The sequence below is a fragment of the Salvia miltiorrhiza genome, chromosome 1, assembly GCF_028751815.1.
Source record: "Salvia miltiorrhiza cultivar Shanhuang (shh) chromosome 1, IMPLAD_Smil_shh, whole genome shotgun sequence".
In the NCBI taxonomy this organism is placed as follows: domain Eukaryota; kingdom Viridiplantae; phylum Streptophyta; class Magnoliopsida; order Lamiales; family Lamiaceae; genus Salvia; species Salvia miltiorrhiza.
Genome location: NC_080387.1, coordinates 38,550,092 through 38,568,116, shown reverse-complemented (window position 1 = coordinate 38,568,116; position 18,025 = coordinate 38,550,092).

Genomic DNA, 18,025 nt, shown 5'->3' with positions numbered 1-18,025 from the left:
GCTCTGCCCATCTCGCTCTGCTCTGCCCCCCTTCTCTACTCTGCTCTGCTCACCGGTAAACCTCACGCCGATCACCTCCCTTGGCAAACGGCGAAGCACCGTCACCTTCCTTTGTTTTATCCGGTGACCGCAGCAAGCCACGGTCCGCTACCCCTCACTCTCATTTCCTCCAAGATCTGACGGAAACGCAACCTACAGGTCATGCCTCCGCCGAGGCCCTAGATCCCCAATTCAGCCACCCACCGCCACCAACTTCTCCCTCCCTTTCTCTACCCCTGATTATCTCTTACTCCGGCGATAGACGACGAGGTTGCCGCCGATAGCAACAACCTCTCCGACTCAACACCCTCAGACCCGAGTCAAAAGCAAAAATAAATTCGTGGTTCAATACTCTTCTTTCTTCTTTCTTAATCGATAATGTTCATAAATGTATGCACAAGGTCAGGTATACATATGTATGCGTATTCTTTATTTGTGAAGTTTGAAATATCATTCTGTTCAATCATGAAATGAACTGGACTCGGAATGAAATGGAGAAATCTCAAAGTTGAGAAGAACTTACCTACGGTGCTGCGTTTCTCTTAGGGACGAAGAAGTTGAGAAGAAGAAATTTCCAAAATGAAATTTGGCTAATTTGTTGAAGAAGGGGAGATGATTGGCTTCTTAAAGGAGTGCAAAAGGTATTAGAGACGTGGATGCACCCTCTCCACACTTCCTTAATCTCCATGATATTTTGCTAGTTGAAATTAGCAAAATATCTAGGGAATTAGTCATTTGTTTTGGGCTCAATGAATTTGGGCTCAATGGGTTTGATTTGTGGGCTTGTTCGCTAATATTTTCACCACGTCGCAAGTATACGGTGTAGTGCAATATTAGGGAAGCAAGGTCGTATTCCACAAGGATTAGTAGTCAAATTCTAGTGATTACCTTAAGTCATTATGCTAGAGCTATTTAGACTAAACAAGGAGGTGAGTGGTTTGATTAACTACAAATTCAAAGACAAAATAAGAAACAATCAAATAAAGTGGATTAATTAAGTGATGAAGGTGGTTTAGGGATTAGGCAACGATGGGATTAGCAATGGACTTCAATTTGGCTCAATATTAGTCTTGATACCCCTATTTATCTAGAGTGATCTCCCCCAACTAGTTCTAGCCCCCTCCCGGACGACTAAAACGGTAGATTACGGGTCATAGCTGCCGTCCCCGGTCAACTTCTAACCTATAACTCCCAAAAGCACAATAAGATCGATAAACTCTCACCCAACTCTCAACCTCCCGGTTTATTGAGTCAATATGTTTTCAAGCTCCTATCTATTATAATTATCCTCTCCCGATTCAAATCACAAATGAAAAATGCATAGAAAGTGGCCAAACAATCCATACAAGAAAGAATACTAGGGCTTGCAAAGATAATGACAAGGAAGTAATCAAAGACATATATTAGCATAATAATCAATCCATTACATCATCTATGAGCCTAATCCCCAAACCAATGGGGGTTTTATCCAAACATGTTCACAAACAACAAACCAAAATCAAAGAAATACATAAATGAAAGAGAGAGTAAGAAGTGACAAATCCTATTAATGAGCTTTCTTCAATCTTCTCTCCTCTTCAATGCCTTCAATCTTGGTAAAAAGATGTGGTAATGGAGGCTAGGGTTTGGGTGTGGATGAATTGGGGAAGAGGAAATGGGTGAGTATGAGGTTGGGGAAGATGAATAATATGAGGAAAAGGGGGAGAAAGGGGTTTGAAGGGGTGAAAAACCCGACTGGGGCCCACTTGGGGAGGCTCCGCCCTTTTCCCGCGGTCCTGGCCCGCGCCCTGCGGCCGGCAAACGTGGGGGAGAGTCAGGGGACCCGCGGTCCCGCCCCGCGGCCGCGGGTGATGACCGCGGGTGACTCCTGGAGTCGGGGCAGCTGACCCGCGGTCCCACCCCGCGGCCGCGGGTGGTGACCGCGGGGGTACTGGCGTATTGCGCAGTGCCGCTCGTTTTGCTCCGTTCTCCCTCGTCCGGACTCGGATTGGTCGCCGTTTGCGCTCACGGATTCCTCTCGAGACGTACTTCAATCTCATATCTTCAAAATCCTCCAATTAATCATTGATGGTTCCTGAAATTACTCCAAAACTACACCAAGATATCAAATCTTCATAAAACTAAATATGTCGGGCACAAACAAGCATTCACAAGCAAAACATGAAGGGAAATGACAAACAAAACATGTGGAATTGAGGTACGAAAACCATGTTTGTCAGGGCTGAAATGGGCTTTCATCTTCTATACTTAATATATATAGAATATTACTCATACTTAAATTAATATGCAATGCACAAGAATTTAAAATACTTAAATTTACAAATACTTTTTGTAAATCATCTTTGTTGGAATTAAAATAATTTATTTTCTCAATCCGGCATGAATCATCTTAAAATCTAAGTTCAAAAATTATTCTAAATTTAGCTCGAGGAAATAGGGTATTACATCCCTCCCTCCTTAAAAAAATTTCGTCCTCAAAATTATATACCTTGATAATCTAGCTGGGGATACTTGACTTCAATTGAATCTTCAAGTTCCAATGTGGCCTCTTCCATCCCGTGATGGTTCCACTTTACTTTGACGAGAACAATGTTCTTGCTCCGTAAAACTTGAACCTTGCGATCAAGTATCTGGATTGGTTTCTCTTCATAACTTAAGTCCTGGGCTAGGACCACTTCATCATGCTTAATCACATGCTTTGGATTAAACACATACTTTCTTAACTGAGAGACATGAAACAACATTGTGCACGTCTCCAATACTAAGCGGCAATGCCAACCTCTAGGCTACAGGGCCTATCTTATCTAGGATCTCAAAAGGTCCTATCTAACGGGGTCGTAACTTGCCCCTCTTTCCGAAACGTATAACTCCCTTTGAGGGAGAAACTTTGAGGAAAACTCGATCCCCAACATTGAATTCTAACTCCGATCGGCGTTTATCGGCATAAGACTTTTGTCTATCTTGAGCTTCTTTGATTCTTTGCTTGATGTGGTCGACCTTCTCAACCATCTGTTGGACCAGTTCAGGACCTAACAACTTTCTTTCACCCACTTCATCCCAGTAAAGTGGTGATCGACATTTTCGGCCATACAAGGCCTCATATGGAGCCATTCCAATTGTTGCTTGATAACTGTTGTTATAAGCAAATTCTACAAGAGGTAACAGATCCTCCCAACTTCCACCTTTGTCTGCGACAATCGTTCGCAACATATCTTCTAGCATCGGAATCGTTCTTTCTGACTGTCCGTCAGTTTGAGGGTGGTACGCTGTGCTGAAGTTTAGCTGAGTGCCCATTGCTTCTTGCAAACCTTTCCAAAAACGAGAGGTGAATCTGGTGTCATGATCCGACGTGATAGATACAGGTACACCGTAAAGGGCGTACTATCTCTTTGACATATAACTTTGCAAGTTTCTCCAAGCAAAATGTCATTGAAGTGGCAGAAAGTGCGCTGACTTTGATAATCGGTCCACTATGACCCAAATAGCGTGTTTTCCACGTGCTGACCACAGTAGGCTCACGACGAAGTCCATGTTGATGTGATCCCACTTCCACTCGGGGATTGGTAGTGGTTGCAGCATCCCATATGGCCTCTGATGCACGGCCTTCACTTGTTGATAAGCGAGACATCGTTCCACAAATAACGCTACATCTCTTTCATTCATTTCCACCAGAAAATTTTCTTCAAATCCTGGTACATCTTTGTGCTGCCTGGATGTGCAGTGTAAGGAGTATCATGAGCCTCGCTCATAATCTCGTTTTTTAAATCCTTTTTTTTGTGTGGCATACACAATCTTTCACCAACCATAAGTGCGTTATCCTTTGCTTCAGTGAATCCTTTCGTTTCATTCGTTCTTGCAGCGAGACGCCATCTTCTCCAAGAACCAATCTTCTCTTTGTGTTTGCACAATTCTTTCTCTCAAATCAGGTTTAGCTGTCAGCGCAACTACACAACCCGTGTAATGACCCGACTTTTTATTAAGGATTATATACTTTTAATTACTGATTTAAGGATTTATTATGGTAATTAGAATTCAGCTTCCATTAATAAAATACGAACTTATATAATTTGATAATTTATATATGTGATGATTTATTTTTTTTTTATTTCAATAGATGATGCACTCAAATATATTTTGAGTCCTTTTATTGTGGAGAATTTAACACTGAAGTGTTAAATATGAATCTTTTATCGATTGTTTACTTAAGCCCATGAGTAATTTATTTTATGTTAGAAGCAAGCTCAAATGGATTTTATGCTTCAATAAGAATTAGGCTTATATGTCTTAATGTATTTAAATGAGTTGGAACCTTATAATTAATATAATCTCTAGATTTTTTTTTAATTAGAATAATGGCAAGCATGCTGAATCCTAAAGCATGCTGAAGAATTTTTGAGCGCATGCTGAAGGAAATTCTTCAGTCATACATGCAGCTGAAAGGAGTTCATACCTGTAAGTTGAAAAATTCCACAATCCTCATCCATCCAAACCACCCATTTTTCTTTAAAACCACAGCCACTTTCAACCAATTCCCACCTCTCACATTCATCTACCATCTCTCTCTCGCAGCCAAGAAACGACACCACATCTTTCATCATTCAAGGTTTATATTTCTAATTTATATATTATCCTTCAATTGTATACATCAATTCCAGAATACCAACACATGCTCATTAACTCAGATTTACATATGCTTTGATAAATGAAGAAATGAGTAGCAAATTCATAGATTTACAGTTACTAAATATGTACTTGTGAACTGAAGTTACAAGGAAAGAGTTAAAACTTTTATTTGAGCAATTACAGTTTATGATTCTCGCACAAAAACCCTTTGTGTTGGCTGATTGCGTGTGTGAGTCGAGGTCAGGGGGAGGGCAGCCTCGGTGGCTCGTCGTCGCCGGCGGTTGACGGACGGCGACGGAAGCCGCGGTTGTCTCCGATCTGCCAAGAAAGGGAAAGAGGAGTTTCAGTTTTTAATTTAAAATGAAATGAGAATAGGGAGATCCGGGGCTTACCTTTGTGAGACGGTGCTCGGCTCCTCACAGCGACTCACGGCGACGGCGACTCCAGGAGAGGCGGCTGCCGGATTCTTGCTGCCAACGGCAGCGGCTGACGGCGGCGCTCCTCCAGCGAGCTGCTGGCCGTCGATCGCAGGCCAGCCAGCGGCGACTCCGGGCGAGCAGCCAGCAGCTCCAGGCGGCGACAGCTCGACTCCCGGCGAAGCAGCAGCTCCAGCGGCTTCCAGTCGACGGTGCACGCCGAGATCCAGTTGCAGCGGCGGCGGTCTGCCATGGAAGAGAGGCGGAGGCGACGGAGCGGCGGCTGGTTGCGCTGCTGTGCCTTTCCCGGCCGAGATTGAGCGAGGGAGATAGAGGAGAAGAGGGGGGGGAAGAGTTCAGGGAGAGAGAGGAGAGGCCGCCCGCTCCCGGCGGCGACGGCGCCGTTGAACGGCAGCGGCGGCGGCAGATCGAAGAGAGAGCAGAGAGAGTAAAGAGAGAGAGCAGAGAGAGTAGTTAGAGAGAGAGGTCCGAGAGTTAGAGAGAGAGAGAAACTTGGTGTGTGTTGGGATGTGTTTGTGTGTGTATATTTAGGTTAGAAAAGGGAGCCGGGTTTGGGCCGGGTTTTCAGCCGGGTTTGGGCCGGGTTTGAGCCGGGTTTGGGCCGAAAATATTGGGCTCCCTCTTGGGCCGATTTAATTAAACTCTTGGGCCGATTTAATTAAACTCTTGGGCCGATTTAATTAAATTGTTTGGGCCTTATTCAAAGAAAAACATGATAGACTTAATTTATCTAATTAATTTGGGCTTATATCTATTTAAATTATTTGAGCTCTTAATTATTAATTTAAATTGAGCTTGATTAATTTAATTATATATTGACCTTTAAATTAATTATTTAAATGGAGTTCCTTTATTTCAAGTATTTATAAATGGATTATAAAATGAAATATTTCGAGTTAAAACTCTCATTTAAATTAATTCTTTTCAAATGACTTATTAATATGGATTATTTGAAAATGATTAAACGATTTTAAAAAAAAAATAAGAAAGCATGATCTATGATGATATAATTTATCTATGTAATAATTATAGGATTTGTTTTTAAATGACGGAATATTTGACTTGATGACATAAATAGAACGAGTTATGATTAATGCGCATGTTGATGTTCGAATAAATAGTTTCGAACCTAAATGATAGTTATGTGATAATGTTTTGAGTTAAAGGTTTTGACGAGATAAGATTAATTCTTTCCAGTCCACATTAATTATTACTTGGACTCCTATTATTTATTAATAATGGGTCTCGAATTTATATTACTTGGGCTCCTACGATTTAATTGATTAAGTCCAATGAAATTTATTTATTTAACCCAATAAGAATTATTATTTTAGGCTTCTTTATTAATCCTAATTATTTTAATTAGTGATTAATATTAAATTTACTAATTTTTTAAGGGTGATGATGGGCTCACTTATTGGGCTTCATGATTTTATTATCTTGGGCCTCATTTGTTGGGCTCTAGAAATTAATTGATGTTGGGCCTAATATTATTAATGCATTGGGCTTCGAATTTATTCTTTTGGGCTCGAATTAAATTCCTTTTGGGCCTAGTTTATTTTATTGGGCCGGAGATTAATTCAATTGGGCTTTGCTTATTTTATTTCCATTGGGCTAATATATATATTGTTTGGACTCTATTATTTTTATAAATGGGCTCTTATTATTTATTTTGATTGGGCTTCTATTAATTATTATATAATTTATTATTTTTATTAATTGAACTCCTACTATTTTAATTGATTAAGTTCAATGAAATTTATTAGTTAAGACCAATGAGATTTATTAATTTAGGCCCATTATTTAATCCTAATTATTTTAATTAGTGATAAATTTTAAGACTTACTAATTATTAATTAGTAAGTGAATTAGATTATTTTAAGATGAGTAGATTATTAAAGATTAATAATCCGACCTCATAAGACGAGCTTTAATTCCTTAAATAGGATTAGCATCTCATAATTTAATTAAAGGAATATGAGTCATGCATAATCATTTCACGCATCCTCATTTATTGAGATTTTTCGAGAATTAGAATCTTATTTTATTTTCTCGAATTAAAGGTCAAGCACCAGAGTTAGAGCTAAACCGTGAGTCTGCTATTCAGGTAGGCTTTCTACGTATAAACTAAAATTATATATTAGAATTGTTAAGACTTTATGCTTATGAATTTAAATGATATTGTCAATGCCTAAATGCTTTATGTTTTATTATTAATTGCCTATCTGATGTTAATCGAATTCGGATTCTGGATGGGACCGCAAATCCCTTCGGAATTAGTGTACACCTTGTGATCGTGAGTCATCTAGCGGGTTGGCCGATCATAGTGTCCGTAGAGGGAGGCCTCCCTCTCGGCACTGAGTTACTGATATGGTGATTAATGATATAAAATACCTGCGCGGGTTATTGATGAAAGAAATGATATTATGTTTGGTAAATACGAGTCTTTAAAGGAAAACCCTCGTATCTTTACTACTGTTGAAAGGCTTGACAATAAAATATTATGCATGTATGTAATTTCGGCAAGTGTCCACTAAGTACTTTTGTACTTAGCCCTGCATGTATTTTTAAATGTGCAGGTTGAGCGGTGATCGAGGATGTAGTGTGCAAGCGGAGCCTTTGTCAAACTAGGATGATTACCTCAGAGTAGAGTATATGTCTTCATACATATACTCAAATTGTTATTCCGCTGCGAACACTGATTATGTTAAGATATTATGTCAAACAATATGTATTATTTAATAATGTACTAAAAATAGTGAGTACCCCGTTTTGGGATAATATTATGTACGGTCCCCTTGTGGCCTTCATTGATATCTAGATATTTCGATTGATTTCCTTATACAAGTCGAGTCATCAAGAAACCGAATATGCCCCTTTCTTACTCCCGCTCCTAAATTCCCTCCCTTAGTCGCGGTTTCCCCGAATTTGCTATCCTTAGCAAGTGCGGTCGTGACAGAATGGTATCAGAGCGTTTCTTTTGCTCTGAGTACTACTCAGTTGAGTCTAGATTAAGTAAGTAAATACACTTTGAACTAGTTGACAAAAGCTTGGCACTACATCTCGTCACGCTCAACGGAGGTTATGGTAAGTACTTTCAAATTTTAATTAAGTTAATTTCTTGAAATGTATGAAGCATGAATAAGTATGACTATGGTATGAATCACAAGAACTTAGAACTGTTAAGTTATATATGCTCACTCTCACGACGGAACATAGAAGAGAACTTAGGGAGATGCCTTAATTTTTTTTCTTCATGTTACGATGACATCGACAAGGACGGTCGAAATAGAGAAAGAAGAATCACACGAAGGGTCGCATGATGAAACCACGAGCATGAAGATTGAGCAGCGTAACGAACGCCAATAGTACGTTGATGGCATGGGCATAGCTTAAAAATTCGAGTGTTTTTCTACGATGAGATCTCGAATTAACTTGGCCTTTTGAACTTATTTTGTTGAAACTTTTAGTGCTCGTTGCTAGATTTAAGAAAATATCATCATCACATAACAAGCCCTAAGTTCGGTAAACAACGACACTAGAACTATACGATAGTCGAATTGGTAATCTGTGATTAAGTATTAAGAACCTGTATGGCTTGTGTAAATGCTAGAGTTAGATGATGAGGTGTTTTTGCACGTTATGGTTATTGAACCGAACTTGTTTTCCGATTTTAGATATTTAGAACCTTATCTCCTTAAGTCACTTGTCGTGTGCTACTTTTGACGATAGAATCTCCTTTGTTAGATGGCGAGGACTGTTTTCACCCGACGACGACCACTGCCCCCATGGGCTAGTCCAGAGGAGGTCGAGCGGTCCTACCGCACCTACGCTCCATGTCACGGGGATAACCTCGGACAGTTCCTCGCAGGTTTTCACAGACACTGGGTCGAGGCGAGCGCACATGGAGTATCAGGGTATGACGGTATCCAGAGGTTGATCTTACTGTTACCTTCCGAGTGGCAGGGATGGGCTAGGCAGATCTCTACCCAATATATCTTTCGCCGAGAAAATTACCACGACCTCATGGGAGACTTCCCTAGCTTTATTGCGGAGCTTCAGATCTGTTTCACTTTGTGGGGCCGCGCCCCTCTAGGGCCCTACATCCTTCCGGGAGACTACGTACAAGTGGGGACGCCTTTGCCAGCGGAGACACCCGCTACTGCCCCTGAGTCTCCGATGGCCTTGCCACGAGATTCTCCACCACGTGCCTCAGTTCTAGGGCGCCGTGGTAGGCACGATGACGAGACAGGCCCTTCTCGTCCACGGGCTCGTAGAGATTTCCCATCGCCTCCTGACTCAGCGATCCGAGCTACTACTCCTTCACCACCACTGATACCTACGATAGACGCAAGGTTTGAGGCTGCCATGGCAGATGTCGACAGGGTCATGGCCAACATGAGGGAGTTTCTAGATAAGGGCAAATACCCTATGCAGGAGGATGACGATACAGCGCAGTATGGTACGATAAGGATTACTCGTCCTGAACCCGTGCCAACTCCAGCTCCAATCAAGCCTCGTGCCACGGCCAGGATCAGCACCAGAGACGATCCGATCCGTGAAATTGTGGACGATATCTTCCGCTCAGCCCAGATCATGCAGGAGACAGGCGAGGGCCAGGGAGAGACTCCGTTGCCCAGCTGGGAGCCGGGCGAGGATGAGGAGGAGGACCCCGAGGAGGATGAGGAGGAAGACCCCGAGGAGGATCCAGAAGAGGATCCCCTGGCGTCACCGAGGAGCAGTCGTACCGCAACTCAGGATTCACAGATTCGATAGTTTTTAGCTTGTGAATGTACTCCGGAAACGATGATTCGTTCCAATGACTATGATTTTATTTATGTTGTCTCTAGCTAGCATTAGTACGGAAACGTTGGTCTCTAGGACGTTCCGTGAATAAGTACCCTTTTGTGATTGCTTAGCTAATAAGCCGGTACATCATAGGAAGTACTGGATAGACTTTACTTACATTTTGGGTTGACAATGTAAAAGCCCTCGATGAGACAATTTTCCATGAGATATAAATGACCCTAGCATGGGTTTTCTACGACGATCTCGTGTATGTTTTATGTTTCTCTACGGGTTTTATTCTTCACGAGTCAGTTAAGAATGTAGTAACTTTGAATAATGTGACTTGTGTATACAACGATTCCTGTTAATATATTAGTTTTGGAGTTATGATAAGTTAAATTTAACAAACAGTTCTTAATTAATTGCCTTAGAGATTCCTGTATAGAATGTATTAAAAAGGGTGTTTGTAATTTGCAGAATGCCGCCTAAACGAGGTCGCCCCCCTAGGAGAAACGTTAACAATGATGGAAATCGCGATGAAATACCTGAAGGGCGGCGAAACGACAGGGAACCAACCCCACCCCCTCCACCCCCTGCTAGAAGGACTGAAGAACTGTTTCTTCGACAGAATCCGCCCACATTCACTGGGACAGGCGACCCAGCCGAGGCCGAAGCTTGGATACGCGCCTTGGAGCGTATCTTCACCTTCCTACACTGCACAGAAGAGGAGCGACTCTCGTGTATGTCTTTCCAACTAGCCGGATCGGCTGACTTTTGGTGGGAAGCCCGCCGAAAGACTCTGACTCCCGAACAATGGGCAGCATACACTTGGGAAGACTTTAAGACGGGATTATATGATAAGTATATTCCCAAGAGCTACAGAAAGAAGAAGGAGGCTGAGTTTTATAGCCTGAAACAAGGGAAGAAGACGGTGACCGAGTATGACAGAGAGTTCTGCGATCTATCGCGTTATGCTCCACAACAGGTGGATACTGATGAGAAAATGGCGGAGAAATTTTGTGCTGGTCTGAGGCACGAGATTCGGATGACTCTAGCTAGTCATGGTGGACTCTCATACACTGAGTCTTTGAACAGGGCACTGGACATCGAAGCTGCGATGCCAGTAGAAAGGTTGGCTCCATCACAGACCCCAGCGCCAGCCAACCCACCTGCACGCCCTCAGAACTTTAAAGGGAAGCGCAACTGGAACGACCATGGAGGAAATGAAAACCAGACTAACAAGAGGCCATGGCAAGGAAATGCGCCGTTGAGACAATATCAGCAACAAGGACAAGGGAAGCAACAGGGTCCTGCCCCGGCTGGAGGCAACCAAAGACAAAATGAAGTTCCCCTTTGTCCAAAATGCCACAAACCACATCGTGGTGTCTGTAAGGCTGGAACTGACAGTTGCTACACGTGTGGCCAGAAGGGCCACTACTCGTCACAATGCCCCAACAAACAGCAGGGCGCGGCAATCAGGGCCACTTATGCCCAGCCCCTGCAAGCAGTTCAAGGGCAACACCAGCCCCGCCAACAACAGCCATACCAGCAGCAATACCAATACCAGCCCCGCCAACAACAGCCATACCAGCAGCAATACCAACACAAGCACCAACAGCGCCAACAGCAACAGAGGCGGCAGCAACCATTGCCGCAGCAGGCGAGAGCCTTTGCTCTCACCCAAAACCAGCCCGAGAAAAACCAAGGAAACCTGGCAGGTATGGGCAAGCTTAAAGGTTTTTCCATAATGATTCTGTTCGATACTGGTGCCTCGCATTCTTTTATATCTGCCCCTTGCGTAGATACCTTAGAAATCGAATCAGAACGAGCTAAGTGTGCCTTAAGAATCACTACACCCTCAGGAGGAAGATCTACCACCACACATGTTTGCTCGAACGTAGAATTTGAAATAGGAGAACTTAAGATGGTAGCGAACAATCTTAATATTCTGCTTATGTGGGATGTAGATATAATCTTAGGAATGGACTGGCTAGCTGAGAATCACGCCACCATCCTTTGTAGTGAACGAAAAATTTCTATTCGACCACCTGGAAAGGAACCAACGGAATTTCACGGCATCGGTATGAAGAAAAGAGTACCAGTGATATCCGCATTACAAGCCAGAAAAGAGATGATGAAGGAAGGAAGCACAGCTTATCTCGTCTACCTAAACGGGGAAGCTAGTGAAGACAAGAGGGTGGAAGATGTGGCAATAGTACGAGACTTTCCAGAAGTTTTTCCTGAAATATTGCCGGGACTACCTCCAGACAGACAACTAGATTTCACCATTGATCTAGAACCTGGATCTGCCCCAGTATCAAAGGCACCGTACAGGATGGCCCCAAAGGAACTACAAGAATTAAAGGTGCAACTACAAGAACTCTTGGACTTGGGTTTCATCAGACCCAGTGTCTCGCCTTGGGGAGCGCCTGTACTCTTTGTCAAAAAGAAAGATGGAACCATGAGAATGTGCATTGATTATCGAGAGTTGAACAAACTGACGCTTAAAAACAAATACCCTCTTCCAAGGATAGATGATTTGTTCGATCAGCTCAAAGGAGCCAGTGTATTCTCAAAAATAGATTTAAGGTCTGGTTATCATCAACTGAAGATCAGACCAGATGATATATCTAAGACCGCTTTCCGCACAAGATATGGTCACTATGAATTCGTTGTCATGCCATTTGGTCTAACCAATGCACCGACAGTATTCATGGACCTCATGAATCGAGTTTTCCATCCATACTTAGACAAATTTGTCTTAGTGTTTATAGATGATATCCTCATCTATTCTAAGAATGACCAAGAGCATGAAAATCATTTAAGAATCATCCTGGAGACATTAAAGACGGAGAAGTTGTTCGCCAAATTCAGCAAGTGCGAATTTTGGTTGAAAGAAGTAATGTTTCTAGGGCACATCGTATCAGCAGATGGAATCAAGGTGGACCCCGCCAAGGTGCAAGCAGTGCGCGAGTGGAAATCACCAACCACACCTAATGAAATCCGAAGTTTCTTAGGTTTGGCAGGATACTACCGGAGATTCATCGAAGGATTCTCTAAAATAGCGAGACCAATGACGCAATTACTTCGCAAAGGAATCAAGTATAAGTGGAACGAAGAGTGTGAAGCCAGCTTCCAAGAACTGAAGAAGAAATTGACAACTGCACCAGTGCTAGCAGTTCCAGCAGCCGATAAAGAATACGTGATCTTCACGGACGCATCCAAAAATGGGCTAGGTTGTGTGTTGATGCAAGAAGGAAAGGTCATTGCCTACGCCTCGCGACAACTAAGGCCACATGAATTGAACTACCCCACTCATGATCTGGAACTGGCAGCAATTGTGCATGCTTTGAAAATTTGGAGACACCATCTATACGGAGTTAGATGTGAAATCTTCACTGATCACAAAAGCCTTAAGTATTTTTTTGAGCAGAAAGACTTGAATATGAGACAGAGGAGATGGCTCGAACTCGTAAAGGATTACGACTGCGGTATCAACTACCACCCGGGAAAAGCTAATGTAGTAGCTGATGCTTTAAGTCGTAAAACTCAATCCGAGTTAGGACTTCTTCTCACTCAAGAGGACACGCTTGTAAGGGATTTTGACAAATTGAAGATAGAAGTGGTTCAGCCACCGGCAACGACAAGAGCAATTATTGCAACTCTAGTAGCCGTCCCAGACCTCAGAGAAAGGATCGTCAGTGCCCAGAGAGCGGATGAAAGCTTGGAAAAAGTTCGTCTCAAGATCCGAACAGGCACGCCAGGAGGCTACCAAGAGGCAACGGATAACGCAGTTCTTTTTGAAGGAAGATTGTGTGTTCCCCATAACGAGGAACTCAGAAACGAGATCATGAGTGAAGCTCATGACACGCCCTATACCGCTCATCCCGGAAGTACCAAAATGTACCAAGATCTAAAACAGAAGTTTTGGTGGGACGGGATGAAACGAGATATAGCCTCGTTTGTAGAGCGTTGCCTTGCATGCCAGCAAGTGAAAGCTTTACATCAACGACCATATGGGAAATTACAGCCATTGGAAATCCCAGAATGGAAGTGGGAGCACATAGCGATGGATTTCGTGACGGGTTTACCCAAGACAAATAGGGGCAACACAGCTATTTGGGTAATAGTAGACCGTCTCACGAAGAGCGCTCATTTTATACCGATTCCAATTACCCATGGATCGGAGAAACTAGCCCAACTGTACATTCGTGAGATTGTACGGCTACATGGAATACCAATATCCATTACTTCAGATAGAGATTCAAAATTTACTTCTAGATTTTGGATCAGTTTGCAGAAAGAGTTGGGAACGAGATTAAACTTTAGCACCGCCTTTCACCCTCAAACAGATGGACAATCAGAAAGGACAATTCAGACCCTTGAAGATATGTTGAGGACAGTGGTGCTAGACCGAGGAGGAAGTTGGGAATCAGTGCTGCCGTTAATCGAATTCGCCTACAACAATAGTTACCAGGCAACCATTGATATGGCACCTTATGAGGCGCTGTATGGAAGGAAGTGTAGATCACCACTTTACTGGGATGAGGTGGGTGAAAGAAAAATCCTTGGGCCAGATGCAGTAAGCGAGATGATTGAGACCATCCGCCAGATTAGAGCAAGAATTAAAGAGGCCCAGGACAGACAGAAGTCTTATGCTGATACCCGACGAACTGAACTACAATTTAAGATTGGAGACAAGGTTTTCCTTAAAATATCACCCTCGAAAGGGATCGTTAGATTCGGTGTTAAGGGTAAGTTGAGACCCCGTTTTGTAGGACCTTATGAGATCCTTGAAAGAATAGGTCCCGTAGCGTATAGGTTGGCACTGCCACCTAGCTTTGGAAACGTCCACAATGTGTTCCACGTGTCACAGCTGAGACGGTACGTGTTTGACCCCAAACACGTGATTCACCAAGATGAAATGATTCTTAACCCAGACTTGACGTACGAAGAAAAACCTGAAGCCATTTTGGACCGAAAGGTGCAAGAGTTAAGGAATAAATCGATCGCGTCAGTCAAAATACTGTGGAGACACCATGGACCGGAAGAAGCAACGTGGGAACTTGAGGACCAGATGAAAGAAAAATACCCAGAACTTTTCACATAGGTATGCAAATTTCGGGACGAAATTTCTTTTAAGGGGGATAGTATGTAACGACCCGACTTTTTATTAAGGATTATATACTTTTAATTACTGATTTAAGGATTGATTATGGTAATTAGAGTTCAGCATCCATTTATAAAATACGAACTTATATGAAATTGATAATTTATATATGTGATGATTTATTTTTTTTATTTTCAATAGATGATGCACTCAAAATAGATTTTGAGTCCATTAATTTATTGTGGAGAATTTAACACTGAAGTGTTAAATATGAATCTTTTATCGATTGTTTACTTAAGCCCATGAGTAATTTAATTTATGTTAGAAGCAAGCTTAAATGGATTTTATGCTTCAATAAGAATTAGGCTTATATGTCTTAATGTATTTAAATGAGTTTGGAACCATATTATTAATACATTAATCTCTTAGATTTTTTTTTATGATTAAAGTTGAATAATCCTAAGCATGCTGAATCCTAAGCATGCTGAAGAAATTCTTGCTACGCATGCTGAAGGAAATTCTTGCTACGCATGCTGAAGGAAATTCTTCAGTCTTACATGCAGGCTGAAAGTGTTCATACCTGTGAGTTGAAGAATTTCCATCCAAGCCAACCCATTTTTTTTCCTTTATAACCTACACCATTTTTCCAGCCAATTCCCACCTCTCACATTCATCTACCATCTCTCTCGCAGCCAAGAAACGACACCACATCTTTCATCATTCAAGGTTTATATTTCTAATTTATATATTATCCTTCAATTGTATACATCAATTCCAGAATACCAACACATGCTCATTAACTCAGATTTACATATGCTTTGATAAATGAAGAAAATGAGTAGCAAATTCATAGATTTACAGTTACTAAATATGTACTTGTGAACTGAAGTTACAAGGAAAGAGTTAAAACTTTTATTTGAGCAATTACAGTTTATGATTCTCGCACAAAAACCCTTTGTGTTGGCTGATTGCGTGTGTGAGTCGAGGTCAGGGGGAGGGCAGCCTCGGTGGCTCGTCGTCGCCGGCGGTTGACGGACGGCGACGGAGCCGCGGTTGTCTCCGATCTGCCAAGAAAGGGAAAGAGGAGTTTCAGTTTTTAATTTAAAATGAAATGAGAATAGGGAGATCCGGGGCTTACCTTTGTGAGACGGTGCTCGGCTCCTCACAGCGACTCACGGCGACGGCGACTCCAGGAGAGGCGGCTGCCGGATTCTTGCTGCCAACGGCAGCGGCTGACGGCGGCGCTCCTCCAGCGAGCTGCTGGCCGTCGATCGCAGGCCAGCCAGCGGCGACTCCGGGCGAGCAGCAGCAGCTCCAGGCGGCGACAGCTCGACTCCCGGCGAAGCAGCAGCAGCTCCAGCGGCTTCCAGTCGACGGTGCTCGCCGAGATCCAGTTGCAGCGGCGGCGGATCTGCCATGGAGGAGAGGCGGAGGCGACGGAGCGGCGGCGTGGTTGCGCTGCTGTGCCTTTCCAGCGGCCGAGATTGAGAGAGAGAGATAGAGGAGAAGAGGGGGGGAAGAGTTCAGGGAGAGAGGAGGAGAGGCCGCGCCGCTCGCCGGCGGCGACGGCGCCGTTGAACGGCAGCGGCGGCGGCAGATCGAAGAGAGAGAGCAGAGAGAGTAAAGAGAGAGAGCAGAGAGAGTAGGGAGAGAGAGAGCCGAGAGATAGAGTTAGAGAGAGATAAGCTTGTGTGTGTGTTGGGAGGTGTTTGTGTGTGTATATTTAGGTTAGAAAAGGGAGCCGGGTTTGGGCCGGGTTTCAGCCGGGTTTGGGCCGGGTTTGAGCCGGGTTTGGGCCGAAAATATTGGGCTCCCTCTTGGGCCGATTTAATTAAACTCTTGGGCCGATTTAATTAAATTGTTTGGGCCTTATTCAAAGAAAAACATGATAGACTTAATTTATCTAATTAATTTGGGCTTATATCTATTTAAATTATTTGAGCTCTTAATTATTAATTTAAATTGAGCTTGATTAATTTAATTATATATTGACCTTTAAATTAATTATTTAAATGGAGTTCTTTATTTCAAGTATTTATAAATGGATTATAAAATGAAATATTTCGAGTTAAACTCTCATTTAAATTAATTCTTTTCAAATGACTTATTAATATGGATTATTTGAAAATGATTAAACGATTTTAAAAAAAAAATAAGAAAGCATGATCTATGATGATATAATTTATCTATGTAATATTATAGGATTTGTTTTTAAATGACGGAATATTTGACTTGATGGCATAAATAGAACGAGTTATGATTAATGCGCATGTTGATGTTCGAATAAATAGTTTCGAACCTAAATGATAGTTATGTGATAATGTTTTGAGTTAAAGGTTTTGACGAGATAAGATTAATTCTTTCCAGTCCACATTAATTATTACTTGGACTCCTATTATTTATTAATAATGGGTCTCGAATTTATATTACTTGGGCTCCTACGATTTAATTGATTAAGTCCAATGAAATTTATTTATTTAACCCAATAAGAATTATTATTTTAGGCTTCTTTATTAATCCTAATTATTTTAATTAGTGATTAATATTAAAATTTACTAATTTTTAAAGGGTGATGATGGGCTCACTTATTGGGCTTCATGATTTTATTATCTTGGGCCTCATTTGTTGGGCTTTAGAAATTAATTGATGTTGGGCCTAATATTATTAATGCACTGGGCTTCGAATTTATTCTTTTGGGCTCGAATTAAATTCCTTTTGAGCCTTGATTATTTTATTTTAATTGGGTCGTCATAATTATTCTATTATATTTAATTAGAGAAGATTTTAAGACTTACTAATTATTAATTAGTAAGTGAATTAGATTATTTTAAGATGAGTAGATTATTAAAGATTAATAATCCGACCTCATAAGACGAGCCTTAATTTCTTAAATAGGATTAGCATCTCATAATTTAATTAAAGGAATATGAGTCATGCATAATCTTTTCACGCATCCTCATTTATTGAGATTTTTCGAGAATTAGAATCTTATTTTATTTTCTCGAATTAAAGGTCAAGCACCAGAGTT